This window comes from Silene latifolia, chromosome 1 (assembly GCF_048544455.1).
Source record: "Silene latifolia isolate original U9 population chromosome 1, ASM4854445v1, whole genome shotgun sequence".
NCBI classification, from domain to species: domain Eukaryota; kingdom Viridiplantae; phylum Streptophyta; class Magnoliopsida; order Caryophyllales; family Caryophyllaceae; genus Silene; species Silene latifolia.
In genome coordinates, this window is record NC_133526.1 from 5,207,860 (window position 1) to 5,232,459 (window position 24,600).

A 24,600-nucleotide genomic window follows, 5' to 3' on the forward strand; every position below is an offset into this window, starting at 1 on the left:
TAAGGCCCTGTTCTTTTGGACTTAATTTCGATTCTAATCGATTCGATTCGATTCGATTCACTCCATTCGATTCGATTCGATTCGATTCAAACTCAATTGATTGATTGATTGATTGATTGATTCGAATCGATTCATTGATTCAAGTTTATTTCAACATTACTATTATTATTCTTATTGATATTCTTATTATTATTTTTATGTTAATGTATTTACTATTGTTATTATTATTATTATTATTATTATTATTATTATTATATTTATTATATTACTATTATATTACTATTATATTTATTAATAATTAATTCGTATTGTTTATATTATTATATTTATATTTAATACATTTATTATTATTATTATTATTATATTTATTATTTTATTAATATATTTATTATTATTAATATTATTCATAACATATTTATTATTATTATATTTAATATTATTATATTAATAAGTTATTATTTATTATTTATTATTTTATTAATATACTCATTATTAATATTATTAATCACATATTTATTATTACTATTATTATATTTAATATTATTATGTTAATAAGTTGTTATATTAGACCTATTATTATTATTATTATATTATTTATTTTTTAGTTATTATTATTATTAATAATGTTATCATTTATATTACTAATATATTATTATTATTACTTTATTTATTATTATATTAATATTTTATTTTTTATATATCTTATTAGATTATTATTATTAGATTATATTAATATATTATTATTATTAATGAATAATATTATAATAATATTTATTATTATTATTGGTATTATTTTTATTATAATATTTAATAATAATAATAATAATATAATCTTTTTATTATTGTTTCGATTCAATTGATTCGATTCGATTCGAATCGATTCGATTCGATTCGATTCGATTCGATTCACTCCATTAAGTTCGATTCGATTCGATTCGGCTCCATTCGATTCAATTCGATTCGATTCGACAATTTCGGTCAAAAGAACAGGGCCTAAGTCTTGCTTGTGACGGGTCGGATCTTGCGACGGATATTTTGTGAGTGGAAATGGGTAGAGGGGACAAGGTGGGCACCCACCCCATGTGCTCCTTCTCTCACCCCCTATGGGTTTTTTGTGAGACAATATGGTACCCGTCTCTTATTTGTGACGGATACCCTCCGTCACAAATAAGAATTTGTGCTCATAAAATTGTGCTCGGATAAGACAAGTCCTTTAATGAGATAACGGGTTCTGACCTTTTGCATAATCCTAATGAGATTGTTGGTGGGTTGGGGCAGACTATGAATGAGAGAACTTATCATTGTGTGCTTAGCTATCGGTTGAGTGTTCTTTTGTTTTCGGTGCATAGGCCGTGTTCTGCTTCTTCTCGAGTCTTTGATGAAGATATTTACGGGGATCATGCTGTGTTGTGTGTTGGAACTGTTGACCTTGTTCGTGACTCCATCTTGGATATCGGCTTTCGATCTGAGATTTATGCTCGTAAGGAGATGGATAATGGATTGATTGATGGGCATGACAAACCCCTGCGTCCTGTGGATTTGTTGCTTTATTCTTGGGACAGGAGGCGTGATGTGTGTGGATCTGACTGGGTCTTTTACCTTGACTGGTTCTAGAATGTCTGATTTCGTGCCCGGATGCGTGCTGGTTGATGCTGCTATGCGCAAGTGTGCCAAAAATCGGGGCTTGTGTACGTACGGCGATCGGAAATTGTTTCTTTCATTTCTACTTCTCTTCATTGGGGGTGGGGTGTGGAGACGGGTGCGGTTGCTTTGCTCAAACGGATTCAGAAATTCTCTGTGTCTCGGGATGCCGGGACCCGTACTACTGTTCAAATTTTTAATAGACTTAACTTTGTTATTGGTAAGGGAGTGAGAGTCCATATAGTATCTCAGCTGCACACTAATTATTTCTTGTGTTTTTATCTCAATAATAATAATAATTACATATGGAGTATAATAATAATAATAATAAAATAATATTAATCAAATATGTCGACGATTTTATTATAACTACTATACCGAGTACTTTGTATGCTTAAATACTCCATACTTTTTCATCTTTAAATTTATTTATATAACTTGATACTTTATTAGCTCAAACTGAGCTCATACAAATTTAGAAGCTTTTGGTTCAACAGTCTGGGGATGGGGAGTTAGTGAGGCAAGAATATAAGGCTCACAACAAGTTTCTTACTTTAAATCAAGCTAAGATGAAATTTCTACCGCAAAAGGCAAAGGCTCACTGAATGACCGAGAGGGATACTAATTCTTCTTATTTTCATGGTATTATTAAGGCCAGAAGAAGTAAGTGTTATGGAAGTAGGTGTATATATTTCCATATCTTGTGTATCTAGTGTTTTGGTAGGTTATGTCTTGTATTTATTTAGCGGTTATATTAGTTTCCTAAAGGTGTCGGGTTTGTAAGTTGTATAAATACGTTGCTATTTCTAATGAGAAAACATACAGAAATATTCTCAAAATATTATTGTTTACCAAAGTAACGTTTAACTTGGTAATCAGAGCTAGGTTTTGTTTTTGTTCCGGGTATAATTCCAGAGCAGTGATTAGTTACCACCCGTGGCTTGTAGTATGATGTCTTGAGTTGAATCCTTCTTGCTTCTATCGTCCCTCGCGGCCTTCCCTGCAACAATGAACGAACTGAGGGCTTGGCTGTGTGCCAAGCGTACTCACTCCGACGCTCAAGTCAGTAAACTTAAAGGATCAAGCTGTGTAACTTGGCTAGGTATATATTGTAGAGAGATAAGGGAGATATTACCAGATGAATAGTGTATTTAGGTTATAATTGTGAGATGCTTTCCTCAATGAAGGTTGATGAGTATTTATAGACTTTCACCTTTTGTCACGTAGTGGCCAATTGGCCAAGTGGCTAGCAGGTGGAAAGACTGATCTACCCCTCGGCCGAGGGACCTATGGTAGGCCGGCGGACAATGTTGACTCGCCGTAGGGTCTTGGATATGAGTACGCGGATGTGTGTCCCTTGTGGCGGTTGTCACGCCGAGACCCAGGTGGCAGGCCGATGGGATGCATCGGCTAGGCTATCTAAGTCGTTGACTTGCTGTGGATATCTTTGACCTTGCTCAGTGTGTTGACTTGGTCAGCGGTGCAGAATATGCCCCATCAATTTGCCCCAGGCGTAGTCTATGCTTGTGGTATGGGCTCCGATGTACGTTGAGCATGTATTCTGCACAAGTAATTTCTAGAAATTTTCTGCATCGGCTTCTTCTTGTGCATCGGCGTGGCTCTTGCTAGGCCGTGCCGTATACCATATCCCCCCTCCACATGGATGCGTAAAGGGCACTCGATGTGGAAAAGAATATGACGCCGGTGACCAAGGCCGAGAGTCTTGGTTGATTTTGATTGCCCCCGGCCGGTGCTTCCTAGCTTGGTTGATCAGGTGGCCGGCGGAGACCAGATACCTAGGAATTTATTGAGGAAGATGAATAGTTGAAGGGATGTGAACGGGCGTGTTGAAGACGCTTGGTCACTGTTGCATTGATTGACGTTTAACTGTTGCGACGATTGACATTCCGTGGTTGCATGCTCGACACGTGTTTGCTCGTTGATTGGCTGTTGCTTCATGGGCTGTGCTCTGATTGGCCCTTTATTATGGGCTTTTTCCCTATAAATAGGGCAGTTTTTCCGTGATTTTGGTCACTAATTTCATTTTCTCAAATTTTCTTCAAAATTTTCGTCTTGCTAAACTGAAGGGCTTCTTCTTTCTTCCAATCTTCGGAGTTTTTGATCCGGCTAGCACTTTTTCCTTTGAAGGTAAACAAACGAATTTTTCTTTTCTTTGCTAGTAATTTGTTGTGAACATGTCTGCCACTGATGCCGGGGCTAGCACTTCCGCGCCGGGGGGTTCCCCGTCGCGTCTTGACGAGGAGGAGATTTTAGAGGCCATCCCGCTAAGGTTAGGGGGTCCTAGGCCTCCTTCTCCCGTAGATGACCTGCCCCTCCTGGGGGAGTTGGAGGATGATGTTGATGTTGATCACGGTGATGGGGCTCCCGTCGATGGTGGGAGGATGACTGTTCCGAGTCATGGCGAGGCCTGCACGACTGGCCTCGACCGTGTTTGGACGAATAAATTCGCTAGTAGTTCCGGAGGGACCCTGTTCGGAGATCATTTCTTCTTCGGTGAGGGATATAAAATTGTTATCCCGGAGGAGGGTCGAGTGGTCTGTTGCCCTCCCCCGGGCCATATCGGCGTGTACCTTAAGCATTTGGAGTACGGGCTCCGGTTTCCTTTAAACGAGCATGTTGTGGCCATCATCAAAGCTATGAACCTTGCCGTGGCCCAACTACATCCGCTGGCCATGAGAACGATAATCGGCTTTGTGTGGCTCTGCCTTTTTAAAGGGGAGGTCCCTACGGTCAACCTATTCCGCCGACTTCATAGTCTTCGGCCGTCGATCTCCCGAAAGGTGGGGTGGTACAGCGTCCAGACGGAGCCTGGATATGTCTCCGTAAACAAACTTACTTCCTGCAAAGATTGGCTGGGGCGATGGGTGTACGTCCAGGTGCCGGAGGACTACCCGTTGCCGAGGTCTTTCCAGGGCCCCGTTCATTTGCGGTGTGAGACCCGGGAAGAGTATGCGAAGTACGTCTCCCGGGGTAGCAAGGTTAAGATGGACGCTTCTTTTGTCCCCCTTACGGCGGATGAGAAGCGGGCAATGCAGCTATTTGATGCTGAGGAGGGATGGCTGCCCCCGACCCAGATTATCCTTCAGGACGAGATGCTCTGCCGCGTCGGCCTCATACCGGCCCTCAGCCGTGGTGAGTAGGGTCGGTGTGAGGCCCACCTTTACTTGTTATGCTCCTGTTTGGAGCTTTATTACTTCTTTCATATAACTCTTGTTTGGTTATTTGCAGATCGATTTGGTCAGGACCTGTCAGAGAAGGACTTGGAGAGGCTTGGGCTTGATAAGGACGGAAAGGTTCTCATCCGCCATCCTACTACGGCAAGCACGCGATCGCCGACTGTCTCCTAACGAAGTCATGGAAAGACAGACAAAGGCATTGGATCCGGAGACGGCTCAAGCACGGGTTCTTGGCAACGTGCTGAGAAGATCAAAGAAGGCGGCGTCCAAGTCGGCGGCTGCATCAGTGGCAACTCCCTCTCCGACCCCCGTGGTCGCGAAGGACCGTGTGGAGGTGATCAACATTTCTGAGGGAGAGGTGACCGTTGCCGAATATGACCGTGCGGAACAGTTTTTTTTAGCCGCCGCCGAATATGACTGGTGTTGGTGCGACTGGTGATTCTGGTGTTAAGGGTGTATCCGACGACGAAAAAAGGTCAGTAATCAGTCCCTATTTTCTTCCTACTAGTGATAAACCCGGAGATAAAATCATTCATGTTATGTTAACGGGTGATAATTATGATGAGTGGTAAGTTAAATTACGTGGTGCACTAAGGTCTAGGAAGAAAACGGGTTTTGTTGATGGTACAATTAAAAACCCGACAGAAGAGTCTGAGGATTTAGAGGATTGGTACATGGTTAATGCCATGGTTGTAGCTTAGATTTTTAATGTTATTGAACCGTCATTAGGGTCACAAATTACGTATGTTGAGGATGCAAAGGTGTTGTGGGACGACATAGAACAGCGGTTTAGTGTGGGTAATGGTCCAAAAACCCACCGTGTCAAGTGCTCCATCTCGACTTGTAAACAGGGAGATAAGGAGTCTGTGTCGGACTACTTTGGTCGATTGAAGCGTTTATGGGATGATCTTGATAAGTATGACCGTAATCCAACTTGTGATTGTGGTGGATGTAAGTGCAATATTAATCGCAAATTGGATAAGAAGCGAGACGAAGGGAAAGTCCATGATTTTCTAATGGGTCTGAACTCGAAATTTTCCACTGTGCGTTCTAACTTATTGCTGCAGGAGCCGCTACCTCACTGAACAGGGCCTACGCCACTACTATTCAAGAAGAAGGAGTGCGAGGTGATGCTGGTGGAAGTATGTCTGGTGCCAGGGGCAAAACTTGAGCAGATGCGGTTGGGTTTACAGCAAGGACGACAGGTCAGAATTCTGATAAAGGTAATAATTGGCGTTCTGATGCAGGGGCGCGCAATAAGGTGATAGAGATGATAGTGTTAGTCGACCCCGCTGTACTGAATGTAACCGCTGGGGTCACACGCGTGACAAGTGTTATAATATAGTCGGTCATCCTTCACGAAGAAGAGGTTATCGTGGAGGGAATGCGAATGGAGGTCGTGGTGGTGGTAGAAGCAGAGGTGGTGGCAGGGGTGCTGCAAACTACAGCTGTGCTAGTGAGGATGCGGCCGAGTCTAAGGAAGAATACATAAGCGTTCCAAAAGAGCAATGGGATGCGTACGTGAATAATGCAAAGGGTCCATCTACCTCGGGTACAACTGGTCGAATGTCTGGTAAGACAAGTAAATCTATTTTTTGGTTGTTAGACTCCGGTGCTACGCATCATATGACCGGTAATTATCAGTTGTTAATTGCTTATAAGGAAACTGAACCTTGTATGGTTGTTCTTCCTAATGGGAAGTCGACTAAGTCGTGCAAAAAGGGTAAAGTTAATCTCGGGAGAACGCATATTTGGGAAGTTGTTTTCACATGAAGGATATGGGGTTGCTCAAATATTTTTTAGGAATCGAAGTAGCCTGGAGCCAGAAGGGTATATTTATTTGTCAGTGTAAATATGCACTTGATATTTTGTCTGAGTCTGGTCTCCTCGGTGGTAAACCAGAGTCGGTGCCTATTCCTCAGCATCATCGACTAGCCTTAGCTGATGACGTGGTCATGATGGATCCGGACAAGTACAGGCGTCTTATAGGGCGTTTTATTTATCTTACTATTACACGACCTGACTTGTCGTATCCTGTTCATATATTGTCTCAGTTTATGCATCAGCCTAGGCTCGCTCACTAGAATGCGGCGCTTCAGGATGTACGGTATTTGAAGAAGAGCCCGGGTCAGGGGCTATTGTATTCGCCCAACTCGGGTCTGGGTGTGTCGGTATATTGTGATGCGGATTATGCCAGTTGTCTGTTGACTCGTCGTTCGTTGACTGCTTATTTGGTGTTTATGGGTGGATGTTCTGTTTCTTGGAAGACAAAGAAGCAGCCCAGTCTTTGTCGTCTGCTGAAGCCGAGTATCGGGCTATGGCCGCTGCTACGTGCGAGGTTAAATGGTTGCGTGGTCTACTGCGTTTTCTTGGTCTTTCCATTGCTAGTCCTGCGATTCTTCGTTGTGATAATAAGTCTGCTATGTCCCTTGCTCGGAATCCTGTCTTTCATGCGCGAAGTAAGCACATTGAAGTAGATTGTCATTTTGTACGTGATGCTATTCACGAAGGTGTGTTGCGTCCTGAGTATGTCCATACTTCCGAGCAATCGCGCGATTTGTTTACTAAAGCTCTTGGAGCACGTCAGTTTGAGTATTTGTTGTCCAAGTTGGGCGTTGTTGATCCATACGCTCCAAGTTGAGGGGGGTGTTATGGAAGTAGGTGTATATATTTCCATATCTTGTGTATCTAGTGTTTTGGTAGGTTATGTCTTGTATTTATTTAGTGGTTATATTAGTTTCCTAAAGGTGTCGAGTTTGTAAGTTATATAAATACGTTGTTATTTCTAATGAGAAAACATACAAAAATATTCTCAAAATATTATTGTTTAACAAAAGTAACGTTTAACTGTAAGAACTCTATTTACCAGATTAAAGATCATAATAATAAATTATATACTGATGATGTTGGTATTCAGAAGGCCTTCTTGGACTATTATCATATGTTATTGGGTTCCAATACTGAAGTTCTCAATGTTAAGAAGGTTGTGGTACTCAAAGGACAGATTTGTACTGAGGCTAATTTTCAGTAGTTCCTAGCTCCTATTAACCCTAAAGAGAATAAAGAAATGTTGTTCAATAGCTCCTAGCTCCTATTAGCTCCCCAGTGACAATGCCTCAGGCCCTGATGGATATTCTAGTCAATTGTTTAAAGATTCATGGGATATTGTTAGGGAAGAGGTTTGTCCATCTATTTCGAATTATTTTCACTCTGGTCAACTACTCAAGCAGATTAATGCCATTCTTATCATTCTCATCCCTAAGTGGCAAATCCCTCTACTGTCCTAGAGTATAGGCCTATTGCCCGTTGTAATGTAGTTTCCAAATGCATATCTAAGCTACTTCGTAATAGACTGGCCCTTGTTCTTCCTGATTTAATCTGTCAAAATCAGGGTGGATTTATTCAAGGAAGCATTATTATGGAGAACATCCTCATTTGTCAAGATATTATTAGAATGCATGAAAAGCAGGTTGTATCCCCTAGATGTCTGATCAAGATGGACCTTCAGAAGGCCTATGACACTATAGAATGGGATTTTCTTGATCAAATGCTGATTGCTCTTAATTTCCCAGATGTTTTTAGAGGGTGGATAATGAAATGTGTCACTACTGCAAGTTATTCACTTAATCTTAATGGGAGTATGTTTGGTTTTTTTAAGGGACAAAGAGGGCTGAGGCAGGGAGACTTTTTATCTCCTTTGTCATTTACCATTTGTATGGAATACCTCACTAGGCTAGCTATTTAATTGTTCTACTGCAACTTTGAGCTTCAAGTTTCATCCCCTCTGTAAACCTATGAAGTTGTATGATCTCATCTTATGTTTGCAGTTGACCTGCTGCTATTTAGTAAGGGAGATCTTCATCTATTGTTATTATTATACTAAGGACTTTTTCTACTTTTTCAGCTACATCAGGGCTCAGGACGAGTAAAGCTAGGGTAAGTCCAATGTATATTTTATTGGGGCGAATGAGGTTCTAAAGTCTGACATTTTGCAAGTCTCTGGTCTAGTTGAAGGCAAGCTGCCTGTCAGGTATCTAGGGGTGCCTATTAAGACTTCAAGACTCAATGCCCAAGATTTCAAGCCTCTTATTGATAAGATTGTTGCTAGAATCAGGACTTTAGGAGCCAGAAAAGTGTCATATGTAGGGAGATTGATATTGGTCAGGTCTGTGCTTAAGACTTTCCATAGATATTGGGCTCAAATATTCATATTACCTAATGGGATCATCACCAGAATTGAGCAAATATGTAGAAATTCCTTATTGGATTGGGGGGAGGGGGTAGATTTCATGAGATCCCCTCTAGTCTCCTGGGATAAAATTTGCATACCAAAAAAAAAGGAAGGCTTAGGCCTCAAAAATGATTTATTATGGAACGCAGCTATTGGTAAGTTAGTATGGTGGATTATTACAAAATCTGATCTTCTATGGATCAAATGGGTTAGTTAAATCTATCTCAAGGGTTCATATTGGCAGGTTTACTCCCCAAGCACCACCTCTACTTGGTATTGGAGGAAAATATGTCAAGTTAAGGCTGATTTTTAACAGGCTTACCAACAACAGATATGGATAAACCAAGCTCACTATGGTTATACCATAGCTAAAGGATATGATTACCTCAGAACGAAAGCCAACCCCGTTTAGTGGCATAGGTTAGTATGGAACACAAGGACCGTACCAAAGCATGGTTTTCTAGCTTGGATTTACCATCATGGGAACATGAACACAAAGAGTAAACTATTCAATTTGGGGATTAGTGGTGATTATACATGCTGCATATGCGGAGGATCCTCCGAAAAGGTGTGGAACATTTGTTCTTTGACTGCCTTTATAGTAAAAACGCTATCTTGCATGTAGGATACTGGATTGAGATCTCTCTCTTCTTAGCAGTAACATGGTTGATTGGAGGCTCACAAGGAACGACACACAACTGCAGCGTGGTATTCTTAATGATGTTATAAATGTGTGTATCTCTCACATCTGGCAACAAAGAAACCAGAGTAAACATGATTTGGTGCTTATTCGACAAAAAAACTTGCTCAAATTATAGTTGAGGAGTTGAAGATGAGATTTCGAGGTTTGTATAAGCTAGGATAGTTAGAATGTATAACTAACTATAACTACTCGGAATAAAGGGAGTTTGTTAGAGGTTGTTAGAAGGTTGTTATAATCAACCAATTATAACTACTATAAATACATATGATGTACAATGTATTCAATACAAGTTTATAAAATACAATTCAGTTTACAATGATAATCTCTCTCTCTCTCTCTCTCTCTCTCTCTCTCTCTCTCTCTCTCTCTCTCTCTCTCTCTCTCTCTCTCTCTAATTCATCTTATTCTTCCTTCTACAATTCTCTCTAATTCATCAATGGTGAATTAGTTTTATATGGTATCTTTCGCATAGTTTTTTCGATCTTACACTTCCGCCATTATAATCAAGCTTTAATCTCTATTACAAATTTTTTCTTCTTTACAAAATGCCTGAAATTCAGAAAATACATCTCTCTATTCTCTCTTTGATGATCCATTATTCCTCTCTCAAACTGATAAGCCAAGTTTAGTTTTGTCTTCGTTCTTGTTCGATGGTACCAGCTTTCTTCCATGGCAACGAGAATTTATTGCTGCTCTATTATCCAAGAACAAGAGTGGTTTTCTTTCTGGGGAATGCACCTGTCCTACTTCATCTGATAGCAAGTATAATCAATGGATCAGATGTGATGTTCTGGTTAAGAGATGGATTCTTAATTCCATGGTTCCTCTCCTTTGTGACAATCTGCAGTTTGCTACATCATCAAAGAGCTTTGTGGATTGACATTGTTGAGCGTTATGGTCAGATTAACATCCTTGAAGTCTATGAGTTGAAGAAGGATCTTAGGAAGATTTCTCAAGAAAATATGTCTCTTGTTAAGTATTATGGAAAACTCAAGAATGTCTGGGAAAGTTTGGATCACATGGACCCTATTCCATCCTGCACCTGTGGAGCCAAGAATCAGTGTTCCTGTCAACTGTTTAAAAGACTGGTTGAGGGGGAAGCACAGGCTAAGCTCTTGTAGTTATTGATGGGACTGAACTCAGGATATGAGCATGCACAAACCAACTTGTTGTCTTTGGATCCTTTACCTCCAATCAACAAAGCCTTGGACATGTTGCAGAAAATTGAAAGACAGAAGCATCTCAATGATCATGCTCCTGAAGTTATTGTGGAAACTAGAGCTTACACTTCCAAGAAAAGGAATTACAACCAGAATTTTTCTGATTCTGGTAATACTTGGAAATGCCCAAAGGAAGATGATTCTGATTCTGAAATCAAGAATTGTGCTCATTGTAAGAAAAATGGTCATACTATTGAGGATTGCCACAGGTTAATGACATGTACTTTCTGCAAGGTGAAGGGCCATATCCAGGAAAGATGCTACAAGTACAAAGCATTTCTGGCTAAGAAGGGTAAAGAAAGAGTTGAATCTGCTTCTTTTTCAAAGTTTGCTAATGCGGGTATGATCACTTATGATCAGGATTCTGAGTATGAAGATATTTCTCCCCTTGAATGTCTTGCTGTTAGTCAGACTCATCAACTTACTCAGTTTCAGAATATAGTTTCTCCTCATGTTAATCCTGATTTTGTGCAAGGGATCATACAATCAGTTACCAAGTATGTTCTTCATCAGGTGTTTCAAGCTATTTCTGATAAGCCTACTTCTGATTCTACTGATTTAAGGTCTTTAGTTCATTTTGCTGGTATGAAAGTTTCTTCTCATGCTTTCTCTGCAAACTTATTTGATTTCAGTAATCTTGATTGGATAGTTGACACAGGTGCATCAGATCACATTACTTCTAATATGTCTCTTATGCATAATGTGAAATCTCTTGCCAAACCTGTTTATGTAGCTCTTCCTGATGGTACTGTGAAAATTGTGCATAAGATAGGTGATATAACCCTATCCAAATTGATAGTTTTACATGATGTTTTATATATACCAGATTTCAAACAAAACCTGATGTCTGTGGCAAAGTTGATTAGTGCAACAGGTTTAACTGTTAGTTTTCTGAAGACTAAATGTGTGTTTCAGGACCATTTAAGTAAAGCTGTGGTTGCTGAGGCAAAGAGAGTTGGCAATCATTATAAGTTTAGAGTGGTATCACCTAGAGATGTCAAATCTTCTTTTTCATTTTGTTCAAATAAAGTTAGAAATCCCAAGCATTATACTGTTAATTCTGCTAAGATTTCTGATATAGCACTAGTACATTCTCATTTTGGACATAGTTCCTTAGAAAAATTGCAACATGTATAGTACATGGAATTAGTAGGAAAGGAATAAAAAAATTTCTTTGTGAAGCTTGCATTTTTGCCAAATATCATTCTTTGGCTTTTCCTGTTAGTGTTGCTTATGCTAAACATTGTTTTGATTTGATTCATTTTGATGTTTGGGGACCATACAAAACACCAGCATTATCCGGTGCTAAATCCTTTCTTACCATATTAAATGATCACTCTAGGAATACCTAGACTTTTTTGATCCTGAATAAGACTCAAGTACCTGGATTTGTTAAAGGTTTTTGATGGTTATCAAATAATACCTCGCAAGTGCACGATTTATCGTTGTGCAAAATTGAGGGTCGATCCCACAAGGAGTTGGTAGACTACTAATCGTTCTAATCCTTTTGTTTAGCTAAGCCGACAATATAAGATGAAGTTGTTATACCAATTCTACCTTAAACAAAATAAAATGCAAACCAAACTAAAGAAAGATAAATGAGCAAGACGAGGATAAGTTGTAAATCAAGGAATTAAAAGGCCTAGAACTCGGTTCTCCCACGACAATTCATAATTCCACACATTGATTCCCTAGGCTAATCGTTTAGGTAAACGGGTAAGGAGGAGATGACTCTAATTTGCCTAAGACCTCCCTCTCGGGTTCGAAGTAGGACACTAGCACTACCCACCAACCCCCCTCTCGGTTCGAAGGTCGGAATCCCCAACTCAACACCCAACAACCCCAAACACATGCATTTTTCCGAGGTGGTCAAGAATTTGGTCAAGGTCATTAAGCCCCCATCGTATTCCGGGTCATCCCACTCCTCCTCTCGGAGGTCGATTTCAAAAGCTAGTCTAAAGGTACCCTCCCTTGGTTCTCCCTTTCGGTCTCAACCTTGGTTAGTGATAAGATCAATTTCCGGGTATCCAATTCATAACCTAACCAACTCTCGTTGGTGGATAAGGGTTACAAGTCGACACTACCCAAAATTAATCCATAAACCGTGTCATTACTCTAAACTACCCTCACCAATTTCACCAAACAATTAGCCTTTATGAGAATCAATTAGTGAAATTACTCATGTCGGGTCAAACCGAGTCCTAGTAGAAGTCTACTCACTAATCATGTTTCTAAAGGCAAGAGAAACAACAAAGATGGAGTCTTTAAGCATAAACATGGTGGAATAATAAATTCTACTACTAATCATGCAATAATCCAACACAATTATGAAGAAGGACAATTTAATCTAAGAAATGATGAGGATTAAACTAAAAGACACAACTTTTAACACAAGTAACTCAAATATTCAATCTTTAACATAGGAAAATCAAAGACTCAATCTTTGGGTGTAAACAACAATGGTGAACAAAGAAAAGATAAATAAGAGAGAGAATAATAACAATCAAACAACTAAGATTGAATTTCTAACATAAACAATTAAACAAAACTTGAAAGAAAAGCAAATGTAAACAAATGAAATTGGGAAGAGAAATTATACCAACTCGATAGCAAAGAGAAGAACTTGGATTGAAAATGAGAAAGGAGATGCCTTCAATCTTCTTATAACCCAATTTCTAACACTAATTATAGTCTAATTATTGAAGAACTTGCTCTAATTAAGGAAAGATTAACAAAGTAATTAGTAAAGTTTGAAACTTGAAAATGGGAAATAAATTAGATCTAGGGTTGTGTGTCTAAACACGATTTTGAGGGAGTATTTATAGTATCCTCCTACTTAGGTTACAAAAAAGAAATTAAGACAAAACACGGGTAGCAGCGACCGCAAGCCGGTCGACCGGCGGCCGGCTGCACCTCCGGCGTCGAGACATGTCAAATTTGAAGCTTAAAATGGCCAAGCTGACTCTCCACCGGTTGACCGGCCGCATGCCATGCTCAATTACTCATCTAGTTACTCATAGGAGTAACGACGTTATGAAAAAAGTAAACACAAGGGTATTATATGTACAAACTTACAATTAGGGGTATTATGTGTAATCTAACAAAATTCGAGGGTACCATAAAAAATTTTCGTTATAATATTGACCATTTTATCGATCTTTCTCCCACCTAAAAAAATGTTACAACTTTAAAAATTTAACATTTAATTCAAGATAATAAGTATACTTTGAGAGATTCAATATATTTGGGGTGATATATTTGGGGTGATACCTAAGTTCCAAGGATAAATCTTATTTATAATCATGGGATCACCCCACCTTATGATAATCTTATGATGTGGAACAATTCAACTATTTATACGTAGTATATATTTATCACACCTACATTATTTTTCAATGTGAGACGAATAACATATTTAAAAGTACACCATATTTTTTGAACCTAATTCGACATTCAACCCGATTTAATAATAAGCAAATACTATATTATCTATTAATATTCATACGTTTGTATTTTATTTATTTTTTATCATAATTAAAATGTGTGCAAATGATATGAAATTATGAACCTATACTCTAATGATAGAATTTTCTTTAACACAATTCTAATTATACGGAGTATTATTTAAACGTAATATATTTACCACATCTACATTATTTTTCAATGTGGGACATATAAAATCTATAGGTAGAAAATACAATGATATAAACTTTTAAGAGCTCTCCAAGACAATACTTAAGAGACTCAAAAGATTTTGGGTTGATGCTTAAGTTCCAAGTATGCCTCCTATTTATAATTATAGAATCACCCACCTTATACTAATCTTTCGATGTGGGACAATTCTACTATTTATATGTAGTATGTTCACCACACCTACTTATTTTTCAATATGGGACAAAACATACTAAAAAGTACACAATTTTTCATATTAAGAAGTACACCATCTTTAATATGTGCAAATAATATGAAATTTATACTCTAATGATAGCATTTTTTACCACAAAGCTAATTATATTATTTTCATAATTTTTTTAACGATATTTTTTTTGACAAATGAAATGTAAAAGTTTGATATAAAAATTGGAAATATCACTTGAATATAATTTAGGAAATATACATACTATAATAATTAAAAGATTCTCCACTTTATTTTTTACATCAAAAATCATACTTTCCTAAATTTATTTTTGATGATGTGGACGCTCTCAGATCGCTCGAAAAAACTCTCTTTTATATATATACTAGATTTAATACCCGTGCGATGCACGGACCTTTTTGTAACGTTCTATTGATTACTCCGATAACTTATCTATAAAGTAATAAATACTCAGTCAATTATTTACCTTTCTGTTTTCGGAATGTCTTTGATGAACAATTTGATCCTACAAACCCAATATTTTTTTTCATATATTAATTTATGTTACACGTATGAAAGCAACGAAAGTAATAACAGTATATACGTGTAGCTGTCGACTTACCATCAATAACACCGATACAATGATAAAAGAAATACTAATCTTATTGTTGATGTTGCGATTATCCAAATCCTTTCTTCCTGTCTCCTGAAAAAACATAAAAAATAAAAAATAAAACATATAATTAGATTTCATAGTGTAAAAGCATATTGGGTGTAACAAATTAAAGCAACGTGCATCACCACAAGTTCAAAACATAAATTAAACTCATGTTCAATTTGTTTCTGATTAATATAGAGGAATGGGGATATTGAAAGGTTAATGACAGATATCACAAATAAGATCTTACAACCTGTTGTACAGTAGCATTGTACAACAGGCCCATATATATCACATATTAAACAATTTAGGCCCAATAAAAGAAAAAAATTCTACACAACTCCTCTTTCCCTAATTCTGATTTCTCTCCAATCGACAAACCCTTCTCTTTCTTTTCTCTAAATTTCTATTAAACGACAGTAAAAAAAACCTCTCTTTTCCATAATCCTGATTCTAATATGATGAAAGGGAAGCAATTAGCATCATAATAAAGAAGAAAAACGCATCTAACAATATTTTGGTGAACGAGAAGCAATTTACATTATCATCAAGACGGAAAAATGGATCTAACAATACTTTGAGGTAAATTTCTACATCAATCATACGAACTATTATTAGAAGAATACAAACTAAAAAATACGAGCTATTAAGATAAGAATACGAGCTAATGTAAAAAGAATACGAGCTTAAAAGAATCACGAACTTAAAAATAGGAGCACATAAGGATACAAGCTATTAAGATAAGAATACGAGCTAATGTAAAAAAAATACGAGTTTAAAAGAATCACGAGCTTAAAAAAACGAGCACATAAGAATACGAGCTATTAAGATAAGAATACGAGCTAATGTAAAAAAAATACGAGTTTACAAGAATCACGAGCTTAAAAATACGAGCACATAAGAATACGAGTTATTAAGATAAGAATACGAGCTAATCTAAGAAGAATACGAGCTTAAAAGGATCAAGAGCTTTAAAATACGAGCACATAAGAATACGAGATATAATGTAAAAAGAATACGAGCTAATGTAAAAAAGAATACGAGCTTTAACTATTTTCATGCATTATAATTTTAGATAAAAAAATTCCTTTCTCACGAGTCATGTCCTATGATTTGTTCCGCATAGTCAATTAATTAATTATAATAATTTAAGGAAGAATATGATTCATTAATTGAATGATGGAGAAGATGAAGATTAGTTAGGAAAATATGAAAGCATTAGATGAGAGAAGGGGGATTTGATTAAAATTTTATTACGTTATTTTTTTTCTAAAAGTATTTGAAAAATGACTAAAATACCCTTGGATGTACAATAGCATTGTACATCCAGTTGTATAGTCTTGGAACTGGACAGATATTCATGATCATTGGGTTTAATACTATTATATTCTAGATAGTCCTAAATTCTTCACAATTTAGTTTGCATAAAAAGATAAATCGTTCTACAATTTTATTAGCTTTACAATTCTGTATGGTTACTTGTGATCATGATGTGATAAAATTTGTTCTTCTCCAATATATAATTAATTTACATCTTGATGATTATCTATAAATAAATAAATAAAAGTAGATTAGATAGTTTTGAAAACTTGGACTCTCTATAATCGCTCAAAAAAAGTTTCATTTAATAATATAGATAGATAGATATATATAGAATATAGATAGATATATAGATTTATTTCCTATATTATATTCAAGTGATGTTTCTAATTTTTATATAAAAACTTTTACATTTCATTTGGCAAAAAATATCGTTAAGAACATTATGAAAATAACATAATTTGATTCCTGATAAAAATTCTATCATTAGCGTATAGATTTCATATAATTTGTACATATATAAAATTGTGTACTTCTTAGCATGTTATATGTCTCACATTGAAAAATAATGTAGGATTATATAAAAATAATAGAATTGTCCCACATCGAAAGATTAACATATGGTGGTCTTATGATTATAAATATGAGGCATCCTTGGAACTTATGTATCAACCCAACATCTTTTGCGTCTCTTAAATAAGATGTTTTGACTTTTGATCATATCTAAATAAATGATTAGACATAAGATGTAAATATTAAGACCTTATAACTATTTTTTTGTTACTAAGTTAATTACCCCGTTGCAACGCACGGGCATCCAAACTAGTAGTCTAACAAGCTTATGGGTGTAACGAACCACCCCTAAGATAAAAATAAATAAAACAAGGATCATTCGAGTTTTATGTAATGGAGGCCTGTGAGTGTTGTGACTAACTTTACATAAGAACTCAATAAGCCTTGAGATTTTTACGCCAATCAATCATGCTTCCCATAATTTAATTAAAAAATATAATTGTATTTTACCCCTAAATCATAAACCCTTAAATATTTTCCAAATGAATCATAAAGCCAAGTACATTCTACCTAATTAAATTACCAAAACTAACATATTTTATTCACAACATCATAAAATCCAACACAAATTTCATATTATTTACACTTCCTCCTAATATACGGAGTATTCTATGGACTTGTTTGGTTGACATAAGGGAACTAAAGTTCCCGGGAACTTCAAGTTCACATGAATTTCCAATTCATGTGAATTCCCAAAAAATGTTTGGTTTGCATGTGAGAAGTTAATTCATGTGGGAAGTTCCAATGACCAAGGGGGGCTTGGTGAGTGACTTCCCACATAATGGAGGAAGTAGATTCATGTGGGAAGTTCTACTTCCCATGATTTTGGCAACCAAACATCATGGTTTTACACTTCCTAGGAAGTTTAAGATCCCATGATTTTAATGGGCAACCAAACAAGCCCTATATGTACATGCATGTAGAGAACAATCAAAGTTTCAACTTTTATCAAAATAATCAATATAATAAAAAAAGGAAAACCACCTTACTTTGCTCTATAGTTTATATTATGCCAATTTATTAATGCAACAAACTTTGAAGGTTACTGGGTTTTGATTATCAAATCTTGAAATGGTGTGAAGGATTGAAAATGATTAGTCATGGACTCATGGTGGAGAATGGAGAGATAAGTTTCTGGGTTTTAATATTTTAAGAGGAAAGGAAAATCATCAAGGAAAATAAGCGTACATTCCAACCCAAAAAAGTTTATATTGAGTGTTTGGAACCACGCGCCTTGTTTTCCTGTGTATATGTCAGGAATCTCTATTTTTTTACCTATTTGTCGCATTGAGTAGTTTTTTTACCAATCTGTCGTCAAACACCTACTTTTTTTTTACCTATTTGGTTGTTTGGCCCATTTGGTTTAAATGCTTTTCTGCATTTAATTGTTGTTCTCACACACTATTTGTACACTTGAGTATTCACTAGACTTAAGAAAGCATGTATTACATGATTCTTGTGATAGAAGTGCTCCATTGTCCACTCCCCATTTAAAGGCCATTATATGTGGTATGTCTGTTAGTTCCGAGGAGTCAAAGTTAACTTTCGAAAGTTGTTTTGTTATTATGTGGTCGATCAATTTTTAGTTGCTGATTTTCTGTCATATTCCATAATGTTGTGCTTCTCCCTTTATGACTCGCGAAGCAACCAAGAGGCCTGGATGCCATAGTGGAGTGACCAGCCTAAAAAAAGTGAGAATAACGAAGGAATACAAGGGTGAATGCATTGAGATCATAAGCTAAAAATAATAAGCTACTAGAGGGTTTAATTTTGACATACACAATCTCAGAAGCCAAAAATAGTAGTGAAATATATTTAAGCTCCTTGTAAAACAAACACCATGTTGTGAGTGGGGAAATCAAACATCCAAGAGTTAGTAGACTCTCTCTAAACCAGTGTAGACTTCGACATCTTCAACCTTCATGTCAAATATACAGCAAGCTCCAAACCTCCACCAAAAGCTTAACTTGACAAGGAAAGATAACACATACTTCATAGACTATAAGGATTTAACCAGAGCATAAAAAACTAGTAGCATTGGTCAACAAAGAAACCCAAGTAAACCACGAAGCCTGGTGATGTAATCGGGTGACAAACTCTCACAAAGGAGGAAACAACGAGACCCGGAGACTGTCAAAACCTAAATTAACTCGGAAACCAAAAGAATCAAATGTAAGAATGGAACCCCAGAAGCTAAAGATTGTAAATGAAATTTTATCAAGGAAATACAGCACTCAAAAGCAAAAAATTGTAAATGAACAGTTTATTAAGAGTGAACAACTCCCTCCAAATCAAAGGGGATCTCTATTGTATCCTTAACTTCATCTCATATATACGACATTCTGCAAATCTGCAGCAAAAGCTCAACTAGCTAAGGACAACACATTAACGAAGGAATAAATCCAGCAAAAAAATAAAGCAATCAAACAAACTCTTGTACACCACCTGTATTGTATGCAAAGTCCCTTAAAACTAGTAGAAGCCTTTACACCTCAAGTTCATGACATATACATTGAGAAATGCGAGCCTGTAGTAGAAAGTCCTCAATAAGTACAGGGAACACATGCTATGGAAGGATTAAAATTTAGCGCAAAAAGAATGTTTGGGTTAACAAAGAAACTCCCCAAGAGTAAGCGAAGTTCCTGAAGACCAGTGGACGAGTTTATATCCTAGAACTTCAACAACAACAACAACAACATCAGAGCCTTAATCCCAAAATGATTTGGGGTCGGCTGACATGAATCATCTTTTCGAACCGTCCATGGGTGCACGCACGCCTCAAAATGCGAATAAAAAAGGGAAGATGAAAAACAAAAAGGAAGAACGAAAATGTAATTGAAAGTCAAGGTGAACTTAGGGGTTTTAAAATCGAATTCCGTCTTTCTTTTATAAAAACTTCAAATTTAAATCGAGAGAAAAGATTAAAACGATTTTTAAAAACCGAAATAGAGTGAAGGATCCGGAATGAACCAGATGAAATCTATAAGGAAGTGGTTGGTGAAAAAGTGTAATAAAGGAGAGAAAAATAAATAAATTAATTTCTTTAAATTAAATAAAAAAAACACTAAATATGTCAAAAAACATCCAATACTAAAAATCCACATGTATCCTTTCCCTCCATTTTGCCCTCTCCGTCACCATACTCTCCTCAAGCCCCAGGCTCTCATATCGTGCTCTCTATCACTCTCAACCATGTCTGTCTCGGTCTTCCTCTACCTCTAGGGACCTTTTTCTTCTCCAAGTCTCCGGCCTCTAACCTGTACGTCCATAGGTCTCCTTCTCACGTGGCCAAACCATCTTAGTCGGTTTTCCATCATCTTGTCCTCTATTGCGCCCACTTTTACCTTTTCCCTAATCACCTCATTCCTTAACCGATCTTTCCTTGTATGTCCGCACATCCACCTCAACATGCGCATCTCCGCCACACTCATCTTTTGAATGTGACAATGCTTCACGACCCAACACTCGGGTCGTAAAGTAGAAGGCGAGCCTAATTGCCGTGCGATAAAATTTTCCCTTTAATCTTTGGGGCATATCTTTATCGCATAAAACCCCAAGCACTCTTCCATTTCAACCATCCCGCTTTAATTACGCGAGCCACATCTCCGTCTAACTCCCCATCTTTTTGAATAATAGATCCTAGATATCCGAAGAAATCCGAACCCTCAACAACATTCCCATCGAAAATAATACTCCCCGCCTCTGTCGATCTCAACCCCGCCACCTTAGTGAACCGACACCTCAAATACTCGGTCTTATTCTGCTCGGCTGAACCCACGAGTCTCTAAAGTCTGCCTCCACAATTCCAACTTTCTCTCCACCCCGTCTTTTGTCTCATCAATCAACACAATATCATCGGCAAACATCATACACCAAGGGATGTCGTTCTGAATATCCCTTGTCAACTCATCCATAACTATAGCAAAGAGAAAAGGACTAAGTGCGGAACCTTGATGCACCCAGATGGTAATAGGAAATTCTTAGTTCTCCCAACATTAGTGCGAACACTTGCACTAGCCCCCTCATACATGTCCTTTATGAGGTCAATATATTTTCGCGACACACCCTTTCTCGCCAAAGCCCACCAAAGTACTTCTCTTGGTACCCTATCATATGCCTTTTCCAAGTCAATAAAAACCATATGTAAGTCCTTCTTCTTGTCCCGATGGTATTCCATCAACTGTCTCATGATAAAAATCGCATCCATAGTCGATCTCCCGGGCATAAATCCAAATTGGTTTTCCGAGATGTCTACACATCTCCTAAGCCTTTGCTCGATTACCCGCTCCCATAACTTCATCGTATGACTCACAAGTTTAATTCCCCGATAATTGGAACACTCTTGAACATCACCTTTGTTCTTGTACAAAGGGACAAGAGTGCTTCTCCTCCAAGCCGATGGCATCTTGTTGAAGAGCATGGTTACCCATTCGATCCCTTTCTCCCCAAAGCACCTCCAAACTTCTATGGGTATACCATCCGGTCCCTCTGCTTTCTTTGACCCCATCTTCCTTAACGCCTTTCTAACTTCACTCTTTTGTATTCTACGCACAAATTCCCGATTAATCATGCTTGGTGTTACCTCTACATCCCCAAAACCTTGTCCTGATGTCCATTGAATAAATTATCAAAGTAAGAACTCCATCTAGCCTTTATTTCGGTATCCGAACTTAACCTTGTCGTCCATATCTTTCACACACCAAACTCTCCCAATATCTCTCGTCTTTCGGTCTCTTATCCGAGCCAGTTTATAGATATCCTTCTCTCCTTCTCTCGTGTCCAACCTGGCATACACTTCTTGGTTAACTTTTGCCCTCGCATCTCGTACGGCCTTTTTAGCGGCTCGTCTAGCCTCCTTGTACTTTTCAAAGTTCTCATCACTCATGCATTTCCCCAGAACCTTATAGCATTCACGTTTAGTCTTTATCGCTTGTCTCACCACATCGTTCCACCAAGATGTGTCCTTACTTGATGGTCTATTCCCTTTAGATTCCCCTAACACCTCTCTCGCCAAATCCTTTACAACATGCTCCAATTTATCCCACGTTGCATCAATATCTTTCTCCTCGCAATCCGACCAAATATCGCTACTTCCAACCTTATCCAAAAACGCTTGTTGGTTTCCCCCTTGTAGCTTCCACCACTTGATCCGTGCCTCACCGATTATCTTTCTCTTCCTCAAGTCTCTCTTACCCCGAAAATCAAGAACCACTAGTCTATGTTGTGTTGCGGCACTTTCCCCGGGTATGACCTTGCAATCGGTGTACTCTTTCCTCCACACATTCCTTACCAAAAGGAAGTCAATTTGACTAGCATTACCTCCACTTCTATAAGTCACCAAATGCATGATAGACAAATTGAGGATTGAATTGAAAGGCATGAAAGTGTGTCGCAAAAGTTACAGGAAGGGGAAAAACATGGAGAAAAGGGAACAACCCAAAAGTTCAAAGGCTATAAAACTTGGAAGAATATAAATTACGTTATCTGGATGCATGCCGAAACCCCAAGTCATAACAGGCACATTCCTCTAGACAGCCATAAATTTTTCTGCACAAACCTGAAGGAAAGAGGATCATCCACACAAATGAATTGACACACCTCTAACTGGCAGCATGTCTAAAGCCTAAATCAAATTCTATCAAAAGGTAGAATACATTCTTTGAACTGAAGAGTAAATGCAGTATCACTCTGCAATGATTCTTCACAATGCAGAGAAACTAAAGACATCAATAAGCAAGAATTCACGACCCTTAAGGAACGAATACCATATAAACAAACCATCATAAGACTATATACCTAAGCACAATGTCATCTTTGTCTAGTATCAATACCATAACCACTGCTGTCTACAGTAACATGACGCAATCGGTGTCATTTAAAATAAAAACCAACATAGCATAGCACTGAATCAACGCCCTTCTCCAAAGCCACTTGATGATCAAAAATCAAACCACTAGACCCGGAGAGAGTCAAAACCTAAATGAAGTCAGAAACCAAAAGAATTATGTGTAAGATGGATCTCAGAAGCTAAAAATTGTAAATGAAATTTCATTAAGAGTGAACCAACTCCCTCCAAACCAATGGAAACCTCTATATCCTTTAACTTCACATAATAGGCGGCATCCTCCAAGCCTGTAACATAAGCTTAACCCGCTAAGGATTGAAAAACTGAGTCTATGAAAATGTAATACATGCGAAAAAAAAAGAAGTTTAAGCTGACATAGAGACTCCCATAAACCCCGAGGCCGATACAGTAATGGAGTGGCAACCTCCATGCGCTTAACTTCATGGCCTATAAACCAGGTGACGTAACATCCACTTATGAAGTGACAGACCTAAAAAAGATGACAAGCGTGGGATATATTAATCTACAGCAAAAGGTCAACTCACCAATGAAAGAGAACTCGTTTACAATGAAGTTTTAATTAACTAATTCAACGAAAGAAAGAAGATAAAGTCAACAAACTCTTGTAAATCACGTGGACTTTGCTATAATGGGGAATGACACACCTAAATTTAAACAAAAAAAAGGTAGATAAATCAAAAGGATGATGGATGTGATGAGCTTAACTGACCTTACTCGTAAGATTAAACTAGTAAAAAAGATACTGATTTTAAAGAGCAAGAAAACTCCCTTAAAACAAGTGAGATCTCTAAATCATGAAAGTTAAACTGGGGGATACAAACCTGCAGCAAAAGTTAAATTCGATAACAAAAGAAAATAAAAGCAAACAAGACTGTCAAAACCTAAATTAAGTCGGAAACCAAAATAATCAAATGTAAGAATGGAGCCCAGAAGCAAAAAATTGTAAATGAAAAGTTCATTTAAGAGTGAATAACTCCCTCCAAACCAATGGGAATCTCTATTGTATCCTTAACTTCGTCTCATATATAAGGCATTCTGCAAGTTTGAAGCAAAAGCTCACCTCGCTAAGGAGAACACATTGACGAAAGAATAAATCCAGCAAAAAAATAAAGCAATCAAACACTCTTGTACACCACCTGTATTGAAAGCAAACTCCCTTAAAACTAGACTACTAGTAAATGCCTCTATACCTTAATTTCATGACATATATACATTGAGAATTGCAAGCCTGTAGCAAAAAGTTCTCAAGAAGTACAGGAAACACATGCTATGAAAGGACTAAATTTAGTGCAAAAAGAAGGTTTGGTCAACATAGAAACTCCTCAAGAGTAAGCG

The 24,600-nt window shown here is 37.5% G+C and overlaps 1 long non-coding RNA gene across 2 annotated transcripts in view; it reads right to left on the minus strand.

Annotated features, from left to right (window-relative positions):
* The window catches only part of LOC141594778 (uncharacterized), a 146,889-nt gene that overhangs the window by 95,182 nt on the left and 27,107 nt on the right, over nucleotides 1-24,600 (minus strand). For both annotated transcript variants that reach the window (XR_012522233.1, XR_012522234.1), the window contains exon 5: nucleotides 22,879-22,946. This is a non-coding gene — a long non-coding RNA (uncharacterized LOC141594778). The remainder of the gene's footprint in view (nucleotides 1-22,878; nucleotides 22,947-24,600) is intronic.